The sequence below is a fragment of the Ranitomeya imitator genome, chromosome 1, assembly GCF_032444005.1.
Source record: "Ranitomeya imitator isolate aRanImi1 chromosome 1, aRanImi1.pri, whole genome shotgun sequence".
Classification (NCBI taxonomy): domain Eukaryota; kingdom Metazoa; phylum Chordata; class Amphibia; order Anura; family Dendrobatidae; genus Ranitomeya; species Ranitomeya imitator.
The window spans coordinates 783,200,507-783,228,106 of NC_091282.1; positions in this window are offsets into that span (position 1 = coordinate 783,200,507).

Sequence of the window (27,600 nt, forward strand, 5' to 3'; positions counted from 1 at the left end):
GTCCGAAGACTCAACCTGTCCTGAAGAGAAACGAGGATGGAACCCAGAATTGCAGAAAAATGGAGAGACCAAGGTAGCCGAGCTGGCCCGATTATTAAGGGCGAACTCAGCCAACGGCAAAAATGACACCCAATCATCCTGGTCAGCGGAAACAAAACATCTCAGATATGTTTCCAAGGTCTGATTGGTTCGTTCGGTCTGGCCATTAGTCTGAGGATGGAAGGCCGAGGAGAAAGATAGGTCAATGCCCATCCTACCACAAAAGGCTCGCCAGAACCTCGAGACAAACTGGGAACCTCTGTCAGAAACAATATTCTCAGGAATGCCATGTAAACGAACCACATGCTGGAAGAACAAAGGCACCAAATCAGAGGAGGAAGGCAATTTAACCAAGGGCACCAGATGGACCATTTTAGAAAAGCGATCACAGACCACCCAAATGACCGACATTTTTTGAGAAACGGGAAGGTCAGAAATGAAATCCATCGAAATATGTGTCCAAGGCCTCTTCGGGACCGGCAAGGGCAAAAGTAACCCACTGGCACGTGAACAGCAGGGCTTAGCCCTAGCACAAATTCCACAGGACTGCACAAAAGCACGCACATCCCGTGACAGAGATGGCCACCAGAAGGATCTAGCAACCAACTCCCTGGTACCAAAGATTCCTGGATGACCGGCCAGCACCGAACAATGAAGTTCAGAGATAACTTTACTAGTCCACCTATCAGGGACGAACAGTTTCTCGGCCGGACAACGATCAGGTTTATTAGCCTGAAATTTCTGCAACACTCTCCGCAAATCAGGGGAGATGGCAGACACAATGACTCCTTCCTTGAGGATACTCGCCGGCTCAGATAACCCCGGAGAGTCGGGCACAAAACTCCTAGACAGAGCATCCGCCTTCACATTTTTAGAGCCCGGAAGGTATGAAATCACAAAATCAAAACGAGCAAAAAATAACGACCAACGGGCCTGTCTAGGATTCAAGCGCTTGGCAGACTCAAGATAAGTAAGGTTCTTATGATCAGTCAATACCACCACGCGATGCTTAGCACCCTCAAGCCAATGACGCCACTCCTCGAATGCCCACTTCATGGCCAGCAACTCTCGGTTGCCCACATCATAATTACGCTCAGCAGCAGAAAATTTCCTGGAAAAGAAAGCACATGGTTTGAACACTGAGCAACCAGAACCTCTCTGTGACAAAACCGCCCCTGCACCAATCTCAGAAGCATCAACCTCGACCTGGAACGGAAGAGAAACATCAGGGTGACACAACACAGGGGCACAGCAAAAACGACGCTTCAACTCCTGAAAAGCTTCCACGGCAGCAGAAGACCAATTAACCAAATCAGCACCCTTCTTGGTCAAATCGGTCAATGTTCTGGCAATGCTAGAAAAATTACAGATGAAGCGACGATAAAAATTAGCAAAGCCCAGGAATTTCTGCAGACTTTTTAGAGATGTCGGCTGAGTCCAATCCTGGATGGCCTGAACCTTAACCGGATCCATCTCGATAGCAGAAGGGGAAAAGATGAACCCCAAAAATGAAACTTTCTGCACACCGAAGAGACACTTTGATCCCTTCACGAACAAGGAATTAGCACGCAGTACCTGGAAAACCATTCTGACTTGCTTCACATGAGACTCCCAATCATCTGAGAAGATCAAAATGTCATCCAAGTAAACAATCAAGAATTTATCCAGATACTCACGGAAAATGTCATGCATAAAAGACTGAAAAACAGATGGAGCATTGGCAAGTCCGAACGGCATCACCAGATACTCAAAATGACCCTCGGGCGTATTAAATGCCGTTTTCCATTCATCTCCCTGCCTGATTCTCACCAGATTATACGCACCACGAAGATCAATCTTAGTAAACCAACTAGCCCCCTTAATCCGAGCAAACAAGTCAGAAATCAATGGCAAGGGATACTGAAACTTAACAGTGATCTTATTAAGAAGGCGGTAATCAATACACGGTCTTAGCGAACCATCCTTCTTGGCTACAAAAAAGAACCCTGCTCCCAATGGTGACGACGATGGGCGAATATGTCCCTTCTCCAGGGACTCCTTCACATAACTGCGCATAGCGGTGTGTTCAGGTACGGACAAATTAAATAAACGACCCTTAGGGAATTTACTACCAGGAATCAAATCGATAGCACAATCACAATTCCTATGCGGAGGTAGGGCATCAGACTTGGACTCTTCAAATACATCATGAAAGTCCGACAAGAACTCTGGGATGTCAGAAGGAATGGATGACGAAATAGACAAAAATGGAACATCACCATGTACTCCCTGACAACCCCAGCTGGATACCGACATGGAATTCCAATCCAATACTGGATTATGGGTTTGTAGCCATGGCAACCCCAAAACGACCACATCATGCAAATTATGCAGTACCAGAAAGCGAATAACTTCCTGATGTGCAGGAGCCATGCACATGGTCAGCTGGGCCCAGTACTGAGGCTTATTCTTGGCCAAAGGTGTAGCATCAATTCCTCTCAACGGAATAGGACACCGCAAAGGCTCCAAGAAAAATCCACAACGTTTAGCATAATCCAAATCCATCAGATTCAGGGCAGCGCCTGAATCCACAAACGCCATGACAGAATACGATGACAAAGAGCACATTAAGGTAATGGACAAAAGGAATTTGGACTGTACAGTACCAATAACGGCAGAGCTATCGAACCGCCTAGTGCGTTTAGGACAATTAGAAATAGCATGAGTAGAATCACCACAATAGAAACACAGTCTGTTCAGACGTCTGTGTTCTTGCCGTTCTACTTTAGTCATAGTCCTGTCGCACTGCATAGGCTCAGGTTTACTCTCAGACAATACCGCCAGATGGTGCACAGATTTACGCTCGCGCAAGCGACGACCGATCTGAATGGCCAAGGACATAGACTCATTCAAACCAGCAGGCATAGGAAATCCCACCATTACATCCTTAAGAGCTTCAGAGAGACCCTTTCTGAACAAAGCCGCTAGTGCAGATTCATTCCACAGAGTGAGTACTGACCACTTCCTAAATTTCTGACAATATACTTCTACATCATCCTGACCCTGGCATAAAGCCAGCAGATTTTTCTCAGCCTGATCCACTGAATTAGGCTCATCGTAAAGCAATCCGAGCGCCTGGAAAAATGCATCAACATTACTCAATGCAGAATCTCCTGGTGCAAGAGAAAACGCCCAGTCCTGTGGGTCGCCGCGCAAAAAAGAAATAATAATCAAAACCTGTTGAATAGGATTACCAGAAGAATGAGGTTTTAAGGCCAAAAATAGCTTACAATTATTTCTGAAGCTCAGGAACTTAGTTCTGTCACCAAAAAACAAATCAGGAATCGGAATTCTTGGTTCTAGCATCGATTTCTGATCAATAGTATCTTGAATCTTTTGTACATTTACAACGAGATTATCCATTGAGGAGCACAGAGCCTGAATATCCATGTCCACAGCTGTGTCCTGAAGCACTCTAATGTCTAGGGGAAAAAAAAGACTGAAGACAGAGCTAAGAAAAAAAAATGATGTCAGGATTTATTTTTTCCCTCTATTGGGAATCATTGGTGTGGCTCCTTGTACTGTTATGGCTGGCAATCAGGCAACACAGCGTGCAGTAATCAGCACACATACAGAGATCTGGCAATAACCAAAAACAATAGGACGAGCTCTGAGACGTGGAATCTCTGTAGACTGCAGTACCTGATCTATCCTCACACAACTATAAGCAGCAGTGGATTGCGCCTATCACTACCTATGCAACTCGGCACTGCCTGAGGAGCTGACTAGCCTGAAGATAGAAATACAAGCCTGACTTACCTCAGAGAAATACCCCAAAGGAATAGGCAGCCCCCCACATATAATGACTGTTAGCAAGATGAAAAGACAAACGTAGGAATGAAATAGATTCAGCAAAGTGAGGCCCGATATTCTAGACAGAGCGAGGATAGCAAAGAGAACTATGCAGTCTACAAAAAACCCTAAAACGAAAACCACGCAAAGGGGCAAAAAGACCCACCGTGCCGAACTAACAGCACGGCGGTGCACCCCTTTGCTTCTCAGAGCTTCCAGCAAAAGTTAATAGCAAGCTGGACAGAAAAAACAGAAAACAAACTAGAAGCACTTATCTAGCAGAGCAGCAGGCCCAAGGAAAGATGCAGTAGCTCAGATCCAACACTGGAACATTGACAAGGAGCAAGGAAGACAGACTAAGGTGGAGCTAAATAGCAAGGCAGCCAACGAGCTCACCAAAACACCTGAGGGAGGAAGCCCAGAGACTGCAATACCACTTGTGACCACAGAAGTGAACTCAGCCACAGAATTCACAACAGTGCGGCTATTATACAGTATGGAACATCATGTGCGGTCATTATACAGTATGGAGCATCATGTGTGGCCATTATACAGTATGGAGCATCATGTGCGGTCATTATACAGTATGGAGCATCATGTGCGGCTATTATACAGTATGGAGCATCATGTGTGGCCATTATACAGTATGGAGCCTCATGTGCGGTCATTATAAAGTATGGAGCATCATGTGTGGCCATTATACAGTATAGAGCATCATGTGCGGTCATTATACAGTATGGAGCATCATGTGTGGCCATTATACAGTATGGAGCATCATGTGCTGTCATTATACAGTATGGAGCATCATGTGCAGTCATTATACAGTATGGAGCATCATGTGCTGTCATACAGTATGGAGCATCATGTGCAGTCATTATACAGTATAGAGCATCATGTGCGGCTATAATACAGTATGGAGCATCATATGCGGTCATTATACAGTATGGAGCATCATGTGTGGCCATTATGGAGCATCATGTGCGGTCATTATACAATATGGAGCATCATGTGTGGTCATTATACAGTATAGAGCATCATGTGCGGTCATTATACAGTATGGAGCATCATGTGTGGCCATTATACAGTATTGAGCATCATGTGGGGTCATTATACAGTATTGAACATCATGTGTGGCCATTATACAGTATTGAGCATCATGTGGTAATGTGGGGTCGTTATACAGTATGGAGCACTGTGTGGCCATTATACAGTATCGAGCACTGTGTGGCCATATTTTTTTTTAATAATTATTCTTTATGAACAGTGTGATCAGCAGTGCTAAATGGGTGTGGTTGAGACATGAATATGGGTGTGACTAGTGAATGGGTGTGGTCAGAGGTGTGACCTAAAATTTGTCCCTCTTTCCCAACTTCAAAAGTTGGGAGGTATGGTAATATGTGGTCTGGAAATGGTGCGGTGGTATTTGTCCCTTGTATGTGCTATTATTCGATCACTGTGGTTGTAATTTGTGGTCTGGTCAACAAATATTTCCTAGGTTACAGTAGAGTAGGGCCCGGCCCTTTTTCTGGAATAATCTGGTTCGGGTATATCATGACCCCCGTCACATGACCACCGTCACATGACCCCCGTCACATGACCGGGGGGGCCCACAGTGTGTGAACAGCCCGGGCCCTGGCTACCCTTAATCCACCCCTGGCCACATTCCACCACTAATGCTGCGCCATCTCATCTAATGTTCAGCAGAACTCTTCGTACACGGATCCCTGATGTGACCAGTCATCCCTTACCAAATGACTCTTCAGTGCGATCAACGGATTTCTTTAACAAGCAAGCCATGAAACATTATGCAGACAGAAGGCGACGGGCACAGCCATGTGCTATCAAAAGAGGTGATATGGTTGTTGTGCGTCAAAAATCAACCAACAAAACCTCAACTGTATATAGTCCTGCAAAATATAATGTTACTGAGAGAAAAGGCAGTATGGTTACGGCTGAGCGAGACGGACACGATCACTCGAAATTCCTTATATTTTAAAATCATACCGCAGAACAATGGTAATGAACTCCCACCAGTGGAAGATTTGATACCCGACGGTGGAGAGGACCAACAAGAGGTGACTGATCCGTCAGCACTGGACACCCCCAATGAACCCAGACATTACCCTACACGGGAAAGTAGGGCTCCATCGAGACTTATTGAAGAGATATAGTTTTGAAAAAAGGGGAATAAGACAATACAGACATATGGTTTTTCTTGGACATTTTCGTGTTGTTACATTGACAATATTTGTTTTAGGTTTATATATATAAAAAGGGGATGATGTAATGTATAAGAATTAGATCTGTCTCTTTAAGAAAGCGAGGGCGGGAGTTGAGAGTAGTTTCAGTTTCAGTTCTGGCCTGAGGAGGAAATCTTCTGCTGTTATGATGTTAAAGCTAACTCTCTGTTAAATTCCTTACACCGTGTGGACATTACACCTTACAATCTGGTTTCCGCTCTTTACACTCCACTGAAACTGCCCTCACTAAAGTCTCTAATGATCTAATAACAGCTAAATTCAAAGGTCATTGCTCTCTGCTGATTCTCCTGGATCTATCTGCCGCATTTGACACTGTGGATCACCAGCTCCTTCTCACCGTGCTCCGCTCCATAGGCCTCAAGGACACAGCCCTCTCCTGGTTCTCCTCCTACCTCTCTGACCACTCCTTCACTGTATCTTTTGCCGGCTCCTCTTCCTCTCCTCGTCCCCTTACTATCGGGGTTCTGCAGGGCTCAGTCCTAGTCCCCCTCCTTTTCTCTCTATACACTGCCCCTATTTGACAAACAGCAGATTTGGGTTCCAGTATCATCTCTATGCTGATGACACCCAATTATACACTTCTTCCCCTGACATCACCCCTACTCTAATTCAAAATACCAAGGATTGTCTGTCTGCTGTCTCTAACAGCATGTCCTCCCTCTATCTGAAACTAAATCTCTCCAAAACTGAACTACTTGTGTTTCTCCCTTCTACTAACCTCACTCTACCCAACATCGAAATTACCCTGGAGGGTTCAACCATAACTCCCAAGCAGCATGCCCGCTGTCTTGGGGTCATATTCGATAACGAACTTTCCTTTACTTCCTATATCCGATCACTCACTCGCTTCTGTCACCTGCATCCTAAAAACATCTCCAGAATCCGACCTTTTCTCACCTTTCAAACTGCTAAGACTCTTACTGTCGCTCTCATTCATTCTCGTCTGGACTACTGCAACTCTCTTCTGATCGGTCTCCCTCTTTCCAAACTTTCTCCTCTCCAATCCATCATGAATGCTGCAGCCAGGGTCATTTTTCTGTCCAGCCGCTTCACCGATGCCTCCATCTTGTGCCAGTCATTACACTGGCTACCCATTCGCTACAGGGTCCAGTATAAACTCATCTCTCTCACCCACAAAGCTCTCCACAGTTCTGCACCGCCTTATATCTCCTCTCTCATCTCTATCGCCCTACACGTGCCCTCCGTTCTACAAATAACCTAAGACTAACATCCCCCCGTAATCCAAACCTCGCACCTCCAACTCCAAGACTTCTCTTGTGCTGCGCCAGCTCTCTGGAATGCACTTCCCCAGACGATCAGACTGTTACCTAGCCCCAACCTATTCAAGTGCGCTTTAAAAACCCATCTCTTCAAACAAGCCTACCACATCAACTACTCAGTAAACTAACTTTGCCCTGTTCCCTCCTTCCAAATATTATTCTGAATCTGCACCCTACTATTCATCTGTCTCCACACCCTCCATACACACGATAACTGCACTTGATACTTGACTATTGCACTTAAACACACGGGCTGATGACCGGATCATGCAGCTTTATATGAAAATCCCTCTTTCTTATAATTGCCAGACCTGAAATTACAAGCACTTTTCACCTATTGTGTCCCCCCATTTCCTTGTAGATTGTAAACTTGCGAGCAGGGAACTCACCCTTAATGTCACTGTTTAAATTGTACTGAATTTATTACATGTCCCCGCTTAATTGTAAAGTGCTGCGGAATATGTTGGCGCTATATAAATAAAAATTATTATTATTATTATATGGAGGTAGCTCCTCCTAGTATGCACCTATTAACACTAGTCTGGATGTGCCAGTCAGTTTTTTGTCTTTTTCATCTGCTGGTGTAGATCCACTATGTTTTATCAAGACCAAAGTCAGTGCAGCAGCCTACCAGGACATTTTAGAGCACTTCATGCTTCCTTCTGCCGACAAGCTTTTCGGAGATGGAAATTTCATTCTCCAGCAGGTCTTGGCACCTGTCCACACTGCCAAAAGTACCAATACCTGGTTTACAAACAACAGTATCACTGTGCTTGATTGGCCAGCACCCAGCAAACTAATCTGACCTTAACCCCATAGAGAATCTATGGGGTATTGTCAAGAGGAAGATGAGAGACACCAGACGCAAGAATGCAGATGGGCTGAAGGCTGCTATCAAAGCAACCTGGGCTTCCATAACACCTCAGCAGTGCCACAGACTGATCGCCTCCATGCCACGCCACATTGATGCAGTAATTGAAGCAAAAGGAGCCCCGACCAAGTATTGAGTACATTTACTAAACATACATTTCAGTAGGCCAACATTTCTGATTTTAACCCCTTAACCCCCAAGGGTGGTTTGCACGCTAATGACTGGGCCAATTTTTACAATTCTGACCACTGTCCCTTTATGAGGTTATAACTCTGGAACGCTTCAATGGATCCTGATGATTCTGACATTGTTTTCTCGTGACATATTGTACTTCATGATAGTGGTAAAATTTATTTGATATTACCTGCGTTTTATTTGTGAAAAAATGGAAATTTGGTGAAAATTTAGAACATTTCGCAATTTTGAATTTTTATGCCCTTAAATCACAGAGATATGTCACACAAAATGCTTAATAAGTAACATTTCCCACATGTCTACTTTACATAAGCACAATTTTGGAACCAAAATTTATTTTTGTTACAGAGTTATAAGGGTTAAAACTTGACCAGCAATTTCTCATTTTTACATCACCATTTGAGGGGTCTATATGATAGAAAATACCCAAGTGGCACAATTCTAAATACTACACCCCTCAAGGTGCTCAAAACCACATTCAAGAAGTTTATTACCCTTTCAGGTGTTTCACAGGAATTTTTGGAATGTTTTTTTAAAAATGAACATTTAACTTTTTTTCACAAAAAAAATTGCTTCAGCTCCAATTTGTTTTATTTTACCAAGGGTAACAGAAAAAATTGGACCCCAAACGTTGTTGTAGAATTTGTCCTGAGTACGCTGATACCCCATATGTGGGGGTAAACCACTGTTTGGGCGCATGGCAGAGCTCGGAAGGGTGAGGAGCGGCCTAATAGCTAGAACCGTTAGCTCCCCCGGTGGCTGGAGTGTGAAGTGTATGTGGTAGTTGTGATACCTGGACAGAAGATCTCCTTCATTGCCTTCAGACATAACATCACTCCCCCTGGTGGAAGAATAACATTACTGCAACGAACCAGGACTCTGGGGCGCTGCAACACCATTTTGGAAAGTAGACCCCCTAAAGAACTTATCTAGATGTGTTGTGAGAACTTTGAACCCCAAGTGTTTCACTACAGTTTAGAAAGCTGTTGTGAATTCCGCTCTTGGGCTCCCTCCGGTGGTTGTAAGTGGCACTTTTGTGAGTTCTGCTCTTGGGCTCCCTCTTGTGGTTTCAAGTGGTATGGCTGCTCCTTGGAGTTAGCTGTCTTCAGCTGCTTCCACTGATCGTCTTTTCTGCTCGGCTATTTATGCCTGCTCTGTCCTTCAGCCTGTGCCACTTGTAAATGGTTCCTGGTTGGATTCACATCTCTTTGGATTTCCCTGTTATCCTGACCAGTTCAGCAAAGCTAAGTTTTTGCTTGCTCTTTTCTGTTCACAGATTGTGGACTTATCCGTTCTGTGCTTTCTATGTTTGTCCAGCGTTATCAGTATGAATTAATTCTGTCTTGCTGGGAGCTCTGGGAAGCAGATTTACCCTCCACACCTTTAGTCAGGTGTGGAGATTTTTAGTAAACTTTGCGTGGATTTTTGTAGTGTTTTATACTGACCGCACAGTATTCCATCCTGTCCTTTCTATCAAGTTAGACTGGCCTCCTGTGCTCATCCTGATTTCATTCTGTGTATGTCTTTTCCCTCTCCACTCACAGTCATTATTTGTGGGGGGCTAATCTATCCTTTGGGGATTTTCTCTGAGGCAAGATAGTTTTCCTGCTTCTATCTTTAGAGGTAGTTAGCTCTTAGGCGGTGACGAGGTGCCTAGGGAGAGTTAGGAGCATCCCACGGCTACTTCTAGTGTTGTGTTGAGCATAGCGACTGCGGTCAGTACAGTTACCACTTCCTTCAGAGCTCGTTCCATGTTGCTCCTAAACCACCGCATCATAACAAAAGCAGAGCCGTGAAAATAAAAAAATTTTTTTTTCCACAAAAATTACTTTTTAGCCCCCAGTTTTGTATTTTTACAAGGGTAACAGGAGAAATTGGACCCCAAAAGATGTTATCCAATGTTTCCTGAGTACGCTGATACCCCATATGGGGGGGGGATCCACCGTTTGGGGGCATGGCAGAGCTCGGAAGAGAAGGAGCACAGTTTGGAATGCAGACTTAGATGAATTGGTCTGCAGGCGTCACATTGCGTTTGCAGAGCCCCTGATGTACCTAAACAGTAGAAACCCCCCCCAGAAGTGACCTCATATTGGAAACTAGACCCCCCAAGGAACTTATCTAGATGTGTTGTGAGAACTTTTAACCCCCAAATTGTTTCACTACAGCTTATAATGCAGAGTCGTGAAAATAAAAAATCTTTTTTTTCCACAAAAATTATTTTTGAGCCCCCAGTTTTGTATTTTCTCAAGGGTAACAGGAGAAATTGGACCCCAAAAGTTGTACAATTTGTCCTGAGTACGCTAATATCCCATATGTGGGGGGATGGGGACCACCGTTTGCAGAGCTCGGAAGGGAAGGAGCGCCGTTTGGAATGCAGACTTAGATGGAATGGTCTGCAGGCGTCACATTGCATTTGCAGAGCCCCTGATGTACCTAAACAGTAGAAACCCCCCACAAGTGACCCCATATTGGAAACTAGACCCTCAAGGAACTTTTCTAGATGTGTTGTGAGAACTTTGAACCTCCAAGTGTTTCACTACAGTTTATAACCCAGAGCCGCGAAAATAAAAAATCTTTTTTTTTTTTCCACAAAAATTATTTTTTAGCCCCCAGTTTTGTATTTTCCCAAAGGTAACAGGAGAAATTGGACTCCAAAAGTTGGTGTCCAAATGGTCTTGAGTACGCTGATGCCCCATATGTGGGGGGAACCACCGTTTGGGCGCATGGCAGAGCTTGGAAGGGAAAGAGTACTGTTTGGAATGCAGACATAGATGGATTGGTCTGCAGGCATCATGTTGCATTTTCAAAGCCACTGATGTACCTATACAGTAGAAACCCCCCACAAGTGACCCATATTGGAAACTAGACCCCCCAAGGAACTTATCTAGCTGTGTTGTGAGAATTTTGAACCCCCAAGTGTTTCACTACAGTTTATAACGCAGAGCTGTGAAAATAAAAAATCATTTTTTTTCCCACAAAAATGATTTTTTAGCCCCCAAATTTTTATTTTCCCAAGGGTAACAAGTGAAATTTGACCCAAAAGTTGTTGTCAATTTGTCCTTGGTGTGCTGATACCCCATATGTTGGGGTAAACCCCTGTTTGGGTGCACGGGAGAGCTCGGAAGGGAAGGAGCACTGTTTTACTTTTTCAACGCAGAATTGGCTGGAATTGAGATTGGACGCCATGTCGCATTTGGAGAGTTCCTGATGTGCCTAAACAGTGGAAACCCCCCATAATAATAATCATTTTATTATTTTCCCCTAACTAAGGGGGTGATGAAGGGGAATTTGATTTACTATTTATAGCATTTTTTAGCGTATTTTTATGATTGGCAGCTGTCACACACTAAAAGACGCTTTTTATTGCAAAAAATAGTTTTTGCGTCTCCACATTTTGAGAGCTATAATTTTTCCATATTTTAATCCACAGAGTCATGTGAGGTCTTGTTTTTTGCAGGACGAGTTGACGTTTTTATTGGTAACATTTTCGGACACGTGACTTTTTTTATCGCTTTTTATTCCGATTTTTGTGAGGCAGAATGACCAATAACCAGCTATTCATGAATTTCTTTTGGGAGGCGTTTATACCGTTCCGCGTTTGGTAAAACTGATAAAGCAGTTTTATTCTTCGGGTCAGTACGATTACAGCGATACCTCATTCATATATTTTTTTATGTTTTGGCGCTTTTATATGATAAAAACTATTTTATATAAAACATAATTATTTTTGCATCGCTTTATTCTGAGGGCTATAACTTTTTTAATTTTTCGCTGAGGACGCTGTATGGTGGCTCGTTTTTTTGCGGGACAAGATGACATTTTCAGCGGTACCATGGTTATTTATATCCGTCTTTTTGATCGCGTGTTATTCCACTTTTGGATCGGCGGTATGATAATAAAGCTTTGTTTTTGCCTCGTTTTATTTTCTTTCACGGTGTTCACTGAAGGCGTTAACTAGTTGAACAGTTTTATAGGTCGGGTCGTTACGGACCTGGCGATACGAAATATATGTACTTTTTTTTTTTTTTTTTATTTAGATAAAGAAATGTATTTATTGGAACAATATTTGTTTTTTTCTTTATTTAGGATTTTTTTTTTTTTACACATGTAAATATATATTTTTTTTACTTTGTCCCAGGGTGGGACATCTCTGATCTGACACTTTGCAATGCACTGTGTCTCTCAGCAGGCGCTTCCAAGCCACCTCCTTGCAGGACCCGGAAGGAGCCCCATGGCCATTTTGGATCCGGGGCCTGCAGGGAGGAGACACTCGGAACAATGCAATCACATCGCATTGTTCCGAGGGTCTCAGGGAAGCACGCAGGGAGCCCCCTCCCTGCACGGTGCTTCCCTATGCCGCCGGAACGCTGCGATCATGTTTGATCGCAGTGTTCCGGGGGTTAATGTGCCGGATGTCAGCTGTAATAATCAGCTGACAACCGGCGGCGATCGGCTGCGCTCCCCCTTGAGCGCGGCTGATCGCCAATGACGTGCTATCTCGTCCCTGGGAATTAAGTCCCAGGTCACCTTGACGGGATAGTACGTCATACGGCAGAAAGGGGTTAAAATCATTTTTCAAGCTGGTCTTATAACGTATTTTAATTTACTGAGATAATGACTTTTGGGTTTTCATTGGCTGTAAGCCATAATCATCAACATTAACAGAAATAAACAATTGAAATAGATCACTCTGTCTGTAATGACTCTATAGAATACATGAGCTTCACTTTTTTGTATCGAAGAACTGAAACAAATTAACTTTTTGATGACATTCTAATTTTGTGAGCACTTGTACACACAGTACTTACCAGCCTGTCTCCTCTTCAGTTTCTCTAAACTCCCGCAGATAAAGGACCTTCGGTGAGATCATGCTTACTTGACCGTGATGTCACCACAGGTTCTTGAGTAGTCTTAGCCTTGGAATAGAAACACTGGGGACCCCCTAAGAAAGTGTTCCGGGTTTCCAACTGCATAGAGGGTTCACGAAAACAGGGCACTTTTTTACCCTGTCCATAAAAAAATGGAGGCATCGGTGATATTTTGGAGACTGGAGAAACTTATACACATTATTTTGACTGTAATTCTCATCCTTTTACAGCTGACAGTGACTGCAGCTGATGGCTTCATATCAGAATTATGGCCTGTAGACATGTATAACTTATAATGGTTTATTAGGGTTTAAAATGTGGCTGTAAAAAATATTGTGTTTCCATGATTTTTTGATAACCTATCCAGAAAAAAATTAAAAGTCAAGTTGTCAACACTTGTGGTGGCCCTTGGCAATTGCCCAGTTTGCCATCCCCAACAACGCCGGCCCTGACGGTAACTAGGGCTTATATTTCAGGCATACTCCAAAAATCCTGTGAAGTTACAGTAGGTGTTATTTTGGCTAAAACACAGCAATTAGCATTTTTATAGTTAAACTTCAGTCTCTGCAGAATGGAGGCAGCGATTAGAAAACCAACAGTGTGATTTTCCTTATGGTGGTAACCCCTAAGTGCTTAGTTTGGACACAATTCCTTTAAACAAACTATTGCTTCTTAGGGAACTAAACTTATCTGCAGCACAAGTCACCTCTGATACATTGTGACAAACCTCCAGCTGTGAATGCAAGAAGCTGGGTTTTTATTCTCTGAATTTAGACAGCAATGTTCCTATTCACTGACAGGAAGCAAGAAATGTGTATTATGGTGAGGAATAGAAGCACCCAGCCAGTATCAGAGCCTTACACCTGAGACCTGTTCTTTGTGACCTTCAGAGGACATTGATGCTCCTTCTGGTACGGAGAAGCAGGAGGATCACGACTGCAAGAAATCCACTGATTAAATTCATCGCTTCACTGCAGCAGCTAAATATAGCGGCCTTATAAGAGGACGCCGCATCGTGGGGCTGTGTGTTTGCAGAGAGGAGCCCAAAATCAGCACCATCACAGCCGCAGCGTCACTAACGGACAACCACCACAGACTGGGCTATACAGAGCCAGACCGGGACACATACTATAGCGGACGACCACCACAAACTGGGGTACACAAGGCCAGACCCCAACACAGATTATAGCGGACGACCACCACAGAATGGGGTATACAGAGCCAGACCGGGACACAGATTATAGCGGACGACCACCACAGAATGGGGTATACAAGGCCAGACCCCAACACAGATTATAGTGGATGACCACCACAGTCTGGGGTATACAGGGCCAGACCGGGACACAGATTATAGAGGACCACCACAGGCTGGGGTAAACAGGGCCAGACCCCGACACAGATTATAGTGGACGACCACCACAGACTGGGGTATACAGGGCCTAACCGGGACACAGATTATAGACAACGACTACCACAGACTGGGGTATACAGGGCCAGACTCCAACACAGATTATAGAGGATGACCACCACAGACAAGGGGATACAGTGACAAACCCGGACACAGATTATAGAGGATGACCACCACAAACTGGGGTATAAAGGGTCAGACCCCAAAACAGGTTATAGCGGATGACTACCACAGACTGGGGTGTACAGGGCCAGACCGGGACACAGATTATAGAGAAAGACCACCACAGACTGGGGTATACAGGGCCAGACTCCAACACAGATTATAGAGGATGACCACCACAGACTGGGGTATACAGGGTCGGACCCCGACACAGATTATAGAGCAGGACCACCACAGACCCCAGACAGACAGGGCCAGACCCTAACACAGATTACAGCAGGCGACCAACACAGACTGGAGTATACAGGGCCAGACCCCAACACAGATTATAGAGGACGACCACCACAGACTGGGGTATAAAGGGTCAGACCCCGAAACAGGTTATAGCGGATGACCACACAGACTGGGGTGTACAGGGCCAGACCGGGACACAGATTATAGAGAAAGACCACCACAGATTGGAGTACACAGGGCCAGACCCTGACACAGAATATAGCGGATGACCGCCAAAGACTTGGGTATATAGGGCCAGACTCAGACACAGATTATAGCGGACGACCACCAGAGACAGGGGTATACAGGGCCAGATCCCAACACAGATTATAGCGTACTAGATTGTGGCCCGATTCTAACGCATCGGGTATTCTAGAATATGCATGTCCCCGTAGTATATGGACAATGATGATTCCAGAATTCGCGGCAGACTGTGCCCGTCGCTGATTGGTCGAGGCAACCTTTATGCCATCATCGTCGCCATGGCAACCATTATGACATCTACGTCGATACTGTGCCCGTCGCTGATTGGTCGAGGCCTGGCGGCCTCGACCAATCAGACGCGGGATGTCTACGTCCTTTATGACATCATCGTCGCTGTGCCCGTTGCTGATTGGTCGAGGCCTGGCGGCCTCGACCAATCAGAGACGCGGGATTTCTACGTCGATGCTGTGCCGGTCTCTGATTGGTCGAGGCCTGGCGGCCTCGACCAATCAGAGAGCCGGCATTTCCAGGACAGACAGACAGACAGACGGAAAAACCCTTAGACAATTATATATATAGATGACCACCACAGACTGGGGTATACAGGGCCAAACCCTGACACAGATTATAGTGGACAATCACCACAGACTGGGTTATACAGGGCCAGACCCCGACACAGATTATGTATAGCGGATGACAACCACAGACTGGGGTATACAGGGCCAGACCCCAACGTAGATTATAGCGAATGACCACCAGAGTCTCGGGAATAAAGGGCTGGACCCCAACACAGATTACAAAGGACGACCACCACAGACTTGGGTATACAGGGCCAGATCCCAACACAGATTATAGCAGATGACAACCACAGACTAGGGTATACAGGGCCAGGCCCCGACATAGATTATAGTGAACTACCACCAGAGTCTCGGGAATAAAGGGCTGGACCCCGACACAGATTATAGTGGACAACCACCACAGACTAGGGCAGTGGTGGCGAAGCTATGGCACAATACTATCGCCGCTACCACTCACCTCAGCCCTCTCATAATCTTTCTCATCACTACCGCCGCAGCCACATTCTTCTGGCCCTAACTCTCCCATCAGGCCGCACTCCGTTCCATCAGTCTGCACGCACGCTGAGGACAGGGATCTTGCTCGGGCTGATGACGGGGATCTTGCGCAGGCTACGTATGGAGATCTCGCGTGGGCTGAGGACGGGGATGGCTCGCGTGCCCACAGGTAGAACTGGCTCCCCATCACCCAGAGACTCCAGTACAAAAGCCTAACCATGACATACAAAGCCATCCACAACCTGTCTCCTCCATACATCTGCGACCTCATCTCCCGGTACTCTCCTGCACGCAACCTCCGATCCTCACAAGATCTCCTTCTCTACTCCCCTATTATCTCCTCTTCCCACAATCGCATACAAGATTTCTCTCGTGCATCCCCCCTACTCTGGAATTCTCTACCACAACATATCAGACTCTCGCCTACCATCGAAACCTTCAAAAAGAACCTGAAGACCCACCTCTTCTGACAAGCCTACAACCTGCAGTAACCACCGATCGACCAAACCGCTGCACGGCCAGCTCTACCCTACCTACTGTATCCTCACCCATCCCTTGTAGATTGTGAGCCCTCGCGGGCAGGGTCCTCTCTCCTCCTGTACCAGTTGTGACTTGTATTGTTCAAGATTATTGTACTTGTTTTATTATGTATACCCCTCCTCACATGTAAAGCGCCATGGAATAAATGGCGCTATAATAATAAATAATAATAATATGAAGAAACCAGATCAGTGTTGGAATGGGCAAAGGTGAGTAGTTTTTTATGTGAGGCTATCATATAGTATGGAGCATTATATGGGACCATTATTCAGTATGGAGAATCATGTGGGGCCATTATGCAGTATGGAGCATCAAGTGGGGCCATTATACGATATTGAGCATCATGTGGGACCATTATATAGAATGGAGGCTGTTATGGCTGGCAATCAGGCAACACAGCGTGCAGTAATCAGCGCACATACAGAGATCTGGCAATAACCAAAAACAATAGGACGAGCTCTGAGACGTGGAATCTCTGTAGACTGCAGTACCTGATCTATCCTCACACAACTATAAGCAGCAGTGGATTGCGCCTATCACTACCTATGCAACTCGGCACTGCCTGAGGAGCTGACTAGCCTGAAGATAGAAATACAAGCCTGACTTACCTCAGAGAAATACCCCAAAGGAATAGGCAGCCCCCCACATATAATGACTGTTAGCAAGATGAAAAGACAAACGTAGGAATGAAATAGATTCAGCAAAGTGAGGCCCGATATTCTAGACAGAGCGAGGATAGCAAAGAGAACTATGCAGTCTACAAAAAACCCTAAAACGAAAACCACGCAAAGGGGCAAAAAGACCCACCGTGCCGAACTAACAGCACGGCGGTGCACCCCTTTGCTTCTCAGAGCTTCCAGCAAAAGTAAATAGCAAGCTGGACAGAAAAAACAGAAAACAAACTAGAAGCACTTATCTAGCAGAGCAGCAGGCCCAAGGAAAGATGCAGTAGCTCAGATCCAACACTGGAACATTGACAAGGAGCAAGGAAGACAGACTCAGGTGGAGCTAAATAGCAAGGCAGCCAACGAGCTCACCAAAACACCTGAGGGAGGAAGCCCAGAGACTGCAATACCACTTGTGACCACAGAAGTGAACTCAGCCACAGAATTCACAACAGTACCCCCCCCTTGAGGAGGGGTCACCGAACCCTCACCAGAACCCCCAGGCCGACCAGGATGAGCCACATGAAAGGCACGAACAAGATCTGGGGCATGGACATCAGAGGCAAAAACCCAGGAATTATCTTCCTGAGCATAACCCTTCCATTTGACCAGATACTGGAGTTTCCGTCTAGAGACACGAGAATCCAAAATCTTCTCCACAATATACTCCAATTCCCCCTCCACCAAAACAGGGGCAGGAGGCTCCACAGATGGAACCATAGGTGCCACGTATCTCCTCAACAACGACCTATGGAATACATTATGTATGGAAAAGGAGTCTGGGAGGATCAGACGAAAAGACACCGGATTGAGAATCTCAGAAATCCTATACGGACCAATAAAACGAGGTTTAAATTTAGGAGAGGAAACCTTCATAGGAATATGACGAGAAGATAACCAAACCAGATCCCCAACACGAAGTCGGGGTCCCACACGGCGTCTGCGATTAGCGAAAAGCTGAGCCTTCTCCTGGGACAAGGTCAAATTGTCCACTACCTGAGTCCAGATCTGCTGCAACCTGTCCACCACAGAATCCACACCAGGACAGTCCGAAGACTCAACCTGTCCTGAAGAGAAACGAGGATGGAACCCAGAATTGCAGAAAAATGGAGAGACCAAGGTAGCCGAGCTGGCCCGATTATTAAGGGCGAACTCAGCCAACGGCAAAAATGACACCCAATCATCCTGGTCAGCGGAAACAAAACATCTCAGATATGTTTCCAAGGTCTGATTGGTTCGTTCGGTCTGGCCATTAGTCTGAGGATGGAAGGCCGAGGAGAAAGATAGGTCAATGCCCATCCTACCACAAAAGGCTCGCCAGAACCTCGAGACAAACTGGGAACCTCTGTCAGAAACAATATTCTCAGGAATGTCATGTAAACGAACCACATGCTGGAAGAACAAAGGCACCAAATCAGAGGAGGAAGGCAATTTAACCAAGGGCACCAGATGGACCATTTTAGAAAAGCGATCACAGACCACCCAAATGACCGACATTTTTTGAGAAACGGGAAGGTCAGAAATGAAATCCATCGAAATATGTGTCCAAGGCCTCTTCGGGACCGGCAAGGGCAAAAGCAACCCACTGGCACGTGAACAGCAGGGCTTAGCCCTAGCACAAATTCCACAGGACTGCACAAAAGCACGCACATCCCGTGACAGAGATGGCCACCAGAAGGATCTAGCAACCAACTCCCTGGTACCAAAGATTCCTGGATGACCGGCCAGCACCGAACAATGAAGTTCAGAGATAACTTTACTAGTCCACCTATCAGGGACGAACAGTTTCTCGGCCGGACAACGATCAGGTTTATTAGCCTGAAATTTCTGCAACACTCTCCGCAAATCAGGGGAGATGGCAGACACAATGACTCCTTCCTTGAGGATACTCGCCGGCTCAGATAACCCCGGAGAGTCGGGCACAAAACTCCTAGACAGAGCATCCGTCTTCACATTTTTAGAGCCCGGAAGGTATGAAATCACAAAATCAAAACGAGCAAAAAATAACGACCAACGGGCCTGTCTAGGATTCAAGCGCTTGGCAGACTCAAGATAAGTAAGGTTCTTATGATCAGTCAAAACCACCACGCGATGCTTAGCACCCTCAAGCCAATGACGCCACTCCTCGAATGCCCACTTCATGGCCAGCAACTCTCGGTTGCCCACATCATAATTACGCTCAGCAGCAGAAAATTTCCTGGAAAAGAAAGCACATGGTTTGAACACTGAGCAACCAGAACCTCTCTGTGACAAAACCGCCCCTGCACCAATCTCAGAAGCATCAACCTCGACCTGGAACGGAAGAGAAACATCAGGTTGACACAACACAGGGGCACAGCAAAAACGACGCTTCAACTCCTGAAAAGCTTCCACGGCAGCAAAAGACCAATTAACCAAATCAGCACCCTTCTTGGTCAAATCGGTCAATGGTCTGGCAATGCTAGAAAAATTACAGATGAAGCGACGATAAAAATTAGCAAAGCCCAGGAATTTCTGCAGACTTTTTAGAGATGTCGGCTGAGTCCAATCCTGGATGGCCTGAACCTTAACCGGATCCATCTCGATAGTAGAAGGGGAAAAGATGAACCCCAAAAATGAAACTTTCTGCACACCGAAGAGACACTTTGATCCCTTCACGAACAAGGAATTAGCACGCAGTACCTGGAAAACCATTCTGACTTGCTTCACATGAGACTCCCAATCATCTGAGAAGATCAAAATGTCATCCAAGTAAACAATCAAGAATTTATCCAGATACTCACGGAAAATGTCATGCATAAAAGACTGAAAAACAGATGGAGCATTGGCAAGTCCAAACGGCATCACCAGATACTCAAAATGACCCTCGGGCGTATTAAATGCCGTTTTCCATTCATCTCCCTGCCTGATTCTCACCAGATTATACGCACCACGAAGATCAATCTTAGTAAACCAACTAGCCCCCTTAATCCGAGCAAACAAGTCAGAAATCAATGGCAAGGGATACTGAAACTTAACAGTGATCTTATTAAGAAGGCGGTAATCAATACACGGTCTTAGCGAACCATCCTTCTTGGCTACAAAAAAGAACCCTGCTCCCAATGGTGACGACGATGGGCGAATATGTCCCTTCTCCAGGGACTCCTTCACATAACTGCGCATAGCGGTGTGTTCAGGTACGGACAAATTAAATAAACGACCCTTAGGGAATTTACTACCAGGAATCAAATCGATAGCACAATCACAATTCCTATGCGGAGGTAGGGCATCAGATTTGGACTCTTCAAATACATCCTGAAAGTCCGACAAGAACTCTGGGATGTCAGAAGGAATGGATGACGAAATAGACAAAAATGGAACATCACCATGTACTCCCTGACAACCCCAGCTGGTTACCGACATAGAGTTCCAATCCAATACTGGATTATGGATTTGTAGCCATGGCAACCCCAACACGACCACATCATGCAAATTATGCAGTACCAGAAAGCGAATAACTTCCTGATGTGCAGGAGCCATGCACATGGTCAGCTGGGCCCAGTACTGAGGCTTATTCTTGGCCAAAGGTGTAGCATCAATTCCTCTCAATGGAATAGGACACCGCAAAGGCTCCAAGAAAAATCCACAACGTTTAGCATACTCCAAGTCCATCAGATTCAGGGCAGCGCCCGAATCCACAAACGCCATGACAGAATACGATGACAAAGAGCACATTAAGGTAATGGACAAAAGGAATTTGGTCTGTACAGTACCAATAACGGCAGAGCTATCAAACCGCCTAGTGCGTTTAGGACAATTAGAAATAGCATGAGTAGAATCACCACAATAGAAACACAGTCTGTTCAGACGTCTGTGTTCTTGCCGTTCTACTTTAGTCATAGTCCTGTCGCACTGCATAGGCTCAGGCTTACTCTCAGACAATACCGCCAGATGGTGCACAGATTTACGCTCGCGCAAGCGACGACCGATCTGAATGGCCAAGGACATAGACTCATTCAAACCAGTAGGCATAGGAAATCCCACCATTACATCCTTAAGAGCTTCAGAGAGACCCTTTCTGAACAAAGCCGCTAGTGCAGATTCATTCCACAGAGTGAGTACTGACCACTTCCTAAATTTCTGACAATATACTTCTACATCATCCTGACCCTGGCATAAAGCCAGCAGATTTTTCTCAGCCTGATCCACTGAATTAGGCTCATCGTAAAGCAATCCCAGCGCCTGGAAAAACGCATCAACATTACTCAATGCAGAATCTCCTGGCGCAAGAGAAAATGCCCAGTCCTGAGGGTCGCCGCGCAAAAAAGAAATAATAATCAAAACCTGTTGAATAGGATTACCAGAAGAATGAGGTTTCAAGGCCAAAAATAGCTTACAATTATTTCTGAAGCTCAGGAACTTAGTTCTGTCACCAAAAAACAAATCAGGAATCGGAATTCTTGGTTCTAGCATCGATTTCTGATCAATAGTATCTTGAATCTTTTGTACATTTACAATGAGATTATCCATTGAGGAGCACAGAGCCTGAATATCCATGTCCACAGCTGTGTCCTGAAGCACTCTAATGTCTAGGGGAAAAAAAAGACTGAAGACAGAGCTAAGAAAAAAAAATGATGTCAGGATTTCTTTTTTCCCTCTATTGGGAATCATTGGTGTGGCTCCTTGTACTGTTATGGCTGGCAATCAGGCAACACAGCGTGCAGTAATCAGCGCACATACAGAGATCTGGCAATAACCAAAAACAATAGGACGAGCTCTGAGACGTGGAATCTCTGTAGACTGCAGTACCTGATCTATCCTCACACAACTATAAGCAGCAGTGGATTGCGCCTATCACTACCTATGCAACTCGGCACTGCCTGAGGAGCTGACTAGCCTGAAGATAGAAATACAAGCCTGACTTACCTCAGAGAAATACCCCAAAGGAATAGGCAGCCCCCCACATATAATGACTGTTAGCAAGATGAAAAGACAAACGTAGGAATGAAATAGATTCAGCAAAGTGAGGCCCGATATTCTAGACAGAGCGAGGATAGCAAAGAGAACTATGCAGTCTACAAAAAACCCTAAAACGAAAACCACGCAAAGGGGCAAAAAGACCCACCGTGCCGAACTAACAGCACGGCGGTGCACCCCTTTGCTTCTCAGAGCTTCCAGCAAAAGTAAATAGCAAGCTGGACAGAAAAAACAGAAAACAAACTAGAAGCACTTATCTAGCAGAGCAGCAGGCCCAAGGAAAGATGCAGTAGCTCAGATCCAACACTGGAACATTGACAAGGAGCAAGGAAGACAGACTCAGGTGGAGCTAAATAGCAAGGCAGCCAACGAGCTCACCAAAACACCTGAGGGAGGAAGCCCAGAGACTGCAATACCACTTGTGACCACAGAAGTGAACTCAGCCACAGAATTCACAACAGGAGGCATCATGTGGGACCATTATACAGTATGGAGCATTATGTTGGTCCATTATACAGCATGGAGCACTATGTGTGGACATTATACACTATGGAGCATCATGTGGGGCCATTATACAGTATGGAGCATCATGTGGGACCATTATACAGTATGGTGTACTATGTGTGGCCATTATACAGTATGAAGTATCATGTGCGGCCATTATACAGTATGGATACAAATTTAAAAAAACTGACCATGACATCCAAACATAAACTAGGCCCTTTAGCCTCAGGCATTTTTAATCACAGCAGGATTCACATTAAGTTCCCATACAGATGAAGACTTTATTCTATGAGAGGACAGACATTAAGTTAGGTTCTGGAAATGAGAATTGCCTTAACGTGGCTTTCAGGTACACATGAATTGGCCAATTTATGCGCTAAGCATTCTCAATTTTTCATATTTCTAGAGCAGTAATGCAATTCAATTTTCATATTTAATTTTTGCATGCTATATCGCTGCAGAGTGTGGGACCATTGTACTGTATGGAGAGCTGTGTGGGGCCATTGTACTGTATGGAGCATTATGTGGGGCTATTATACAGTTTGAATAAATAGAAAAAAATAATACTAACCAGGATCTCAACTATAATATCATATAAACTATCCCTAAAATCATAATCTTTATTAATTGAACCTGTACATTGGTTCACACCACAAAATAGACCAAAAGATACAAGACAAATACTGTGCTCACACACAAACACTGAATTTAAAAATGGGGTATACTAAGCATCCCTAGTGAGCACTATACTCACACCTACCTGGCTGTGGGGGTTGGCACCCTACAGGGAAACGTTGTGGCGCCCCCACTCCACGGTGGCTGTCCCTGGAGGCCCTGATGCACCCTATAACCACCACAGGACACCCACTACCCACAGCCTAGGAACCAGTGTAGGCTATACAAAGATATTCCTACACTAAAGGAATACTAGATCCCCACACATAAAAACATGTATAAAGAACACCGAAGGCAAACAAGCAATAGTGTGCTATAGAGGGAGTCTTCTTGGGGCACAGTCCTTCATCATACCCATTATGGCTGATCATACCAATTATGGCTGAACCGACTGCAATGTAACACCCAAAGATTCATAAATGTGTGACCATATAAATAGATAGAACAGTCCAAACACTTATCTCCCTTCATACGCCGTTTGCCCAAGACCACAGCGCCTCTACGCGTTTCGCCCCATTCGGGCTCCTCAGGAGGCTAGATTCATGGATGCGATATGTCCTGATGCGGTGTAGTAGCTGCATAGCCCAGATGTCTCACGCTTTTTAAACCCCCCCGCCACAATGATGCCTTGCGGTATGTCCAGCACCACACCTGTGTATTTCCTGTGAGGCCGGTCTCTCTCCGTACAACCACGCATGCTCCTGCTGACCCGCAGATGCTAAATCATCGCAAACCCGGCTTCAGAGTCACTGCGGCGATACTGTTCCTGGTGCACGGCCACAACGGCCCGTACTGCTTCCGGGTCATACTATCCCTCCTCATGAGTGTAAACTGCGCAGACTCCAAACTCCTGATTCCAGGTATGGAGTACATCAGTGAAGCCCGCGCCTGCGCACACTTCCCAGTGAATCCTGCGCATGCGCTCCACTTTCATTCAGCAATATAGAGGCTACATTGTGCACCATTACATTCGCTGTATTATATTAGAGCCGGACCGCCAGCAAAATACCCCTATTTTCCTCCCCCATCTGATACATACTCCATATCCGGATATACGGCCCAATTTTTTACAGGACAAAATTATTTTGAGAGCAAATTTACATACGGTAATTACAAAATGTCTAAGAAGCATTTTATGAAGTCCTCTGTATTTGAGAATTTCACAGTGACTCAAGATAACCATTTTGTGTGTCAGTGTATAAGTGACACAGATGAAAACAAATGCTGTGATGCCAAAATCAGTGCATACTCAGGCAGTGGTAAAAATGCTCCTTCAAGAGAATCTAAAAAGACATTTACAACGCTGCCACCCAGAAGTTTACAAAGCTGTGACTGAAAAAGATCACAGCAGCACCAAGAAACCAGCACTTACTGCCAGGCAAAGGAAAGGAAAGAGCATCTCAAACATCAGTTACAAGGTATTTTGTAAGTGACAAAGTAGTCTGTAACAATGACAGCAGGTGTGTTTAAAAGACAGCACATCGTGCTTGTTGTGAAGGACTGTGTACCAGTATCATAATTTGCACAACCAGCTTTTACAGCTCTTAATGGAGAAATGGCTCACAAACTTGGTGTTTCTCTGGAAAGAGAAAGTATTAGAAAATTAGTGATTGAAGAAGCCCTTAACCAAAAGGAAGATCTTAAAAAGACTCTCAAGAGATGTTTTGTATTTCTTAAAATGGATGCCTGTACACATCACAGAATGAACTATTTTGCTATCAACGTTTGATATGTTTGTGACAACAAAAAAATTGTCACCAAGACACTGGCAGTAAAATATACTATAGCTCATCACAGCATCCAGTTTCTCCAGACCTTAGTGGAAAAAGTTCTGCAAGATTATGAACTCAAAAAGATCAGGTTCTTGATATTGTAACTGATAATACTTCAAACATGATAAGTACAATTAAACTGATGAATGAGAATAATGAAGGTGAACAGCAGCTAGAATGTTGGAGGTATAAGGCAACAGTCCTGTTTCCATAACGGAGGAACAAACAGATATTACTACAGAAGAACAGCAATTCTTTACAATTAGATGATTTTGTTGAAGCTGCTTCACACTTCTTTCCTATTCATCACATGTGCTGTGTTGTGCACACGCTGCAGCTGGCAATAAGAGATAGTCTGCAAGAGGGACATGCTGGAACTCTGATTAGCAAAGTGAGGATATTAGCTATTGCTGCCAGAACCCCTAAAATGGATTCATTCCATCTTGAAGAGACGTGCTGGAAAAGGGGCAATTGTGGATCAAGAAACTCGGTGAGGCAGCAATTATTTAATGATTGAGCGATTGCTTGAGCTGAAACCCTTCCTTGTAGATATGGCCAACCCTCAGGTAACACTACATGAAGGTGAATGGACACAGGTAGGTGAATTGAAGGAATTGCTTCATCACCCATTTACAGTGACTAAAAAGTTACAAGCTGAGGATTTAACTCCTGGCTTTTTTTTTTATAAAGGAGTGGAAGAACTTGTTTTGCCTGTCCCAAAGAGGTTTAATCGCAGATAGCAACGGAGAGAGACACTACTATTAGAAAATTCTTCTGGCAGCTGTTTATGTGGACCCGAGTAGTGATGAGCGAGTGTACTCGTTACTCGAGTATTTATGACTGCTCAGAGATTTAGTTTTCATCGCGGCAGCTGAATGATTTACAGCTACTAGCCAGGCTGAGTACAAGGGGGGGTTGCCTGGTTGCTAGGGAATCCCCACATGTAATCAAGCTGGCTAATAGCTGTAAATCATTCAGCTGCCGCGATGAAAACTAAATCTCCGAGCAGTCATAAATACTCGGAGGTCACCCGAGTGTGCTCGGGAAAACCCGAGCAACGAGTACACTTGCTCATCACTAGACCCAAGTAATCGTATATTGCTGGATGATAAACAGCTTACTAAAGGAAACAAAGCTTTGATTGAGGTAGCAGTTAGGATTATTGGGCTACAAGACGGCCAAGAGCAAGAGGACTCGGGTCCTGCCAGTGTTGTTGCTGCCGTTCCTTCATCCTCATCAGATAAGGAGTTTGTTTTCAACAAGTATTTGAACGACATGGAAAAAGATTCCTCTTCCATAAAAAATAGATTGACCATATTTCAACAATATTTTTCACTTGCTCTCAAAGAAGTAGAAGAGTTCAATCGTTCATTAAAACTGACTGTGCACGAGGCAATTCCTTTATACCCTGAAATTGTTAGAGATGTTGTCCATGTGGTTACTGCTTTGCCACCAACCCAAGTTAGTGTATAGAGGTTGTTCTCTACCCTTAAAATATTTAGGTTAGATGTGAGGTCATCTATAAAGGAGGATCTGATGGAGGCGATGATATTTCTCAGAACAAATTCATAGCCTGCACAAATGCTATTCAGTACGTTTCTGTTGAAAACTGTTTTTTTTTTCCCACTTACTGCAGAGTGTATAATAATTTGTTAATATGCAGATTGTTTTGTTCTAAAGTTGTATTCCAATAAATATATTTTATGTATTTTATCTAAATAGCTTATTGTATCATAATAATTATGAAAAACCTGATGTTAGCATTTTACTACAGTAAATTTATCACTTGAACTTAAACATGAGCCATGTACTGTATGAGGGAGCCGTGGAGTCGGTGTCATGGGAATTGAGGAGTAAGAGGTTTGGCTTACCGACTCCACAGCCCTGCCCATTACACTGTATGGCGGACTATGTGGAACCATTGTACTGTATGGAGAACATTTTGGGAACATTATACTGTATGGAGAGCTTGTGGGGACTACCTTTGGAGAATCACACTATGATGGGGTCATCATTCTTTGTTGGGGGAATTGAGGGAGGGGGA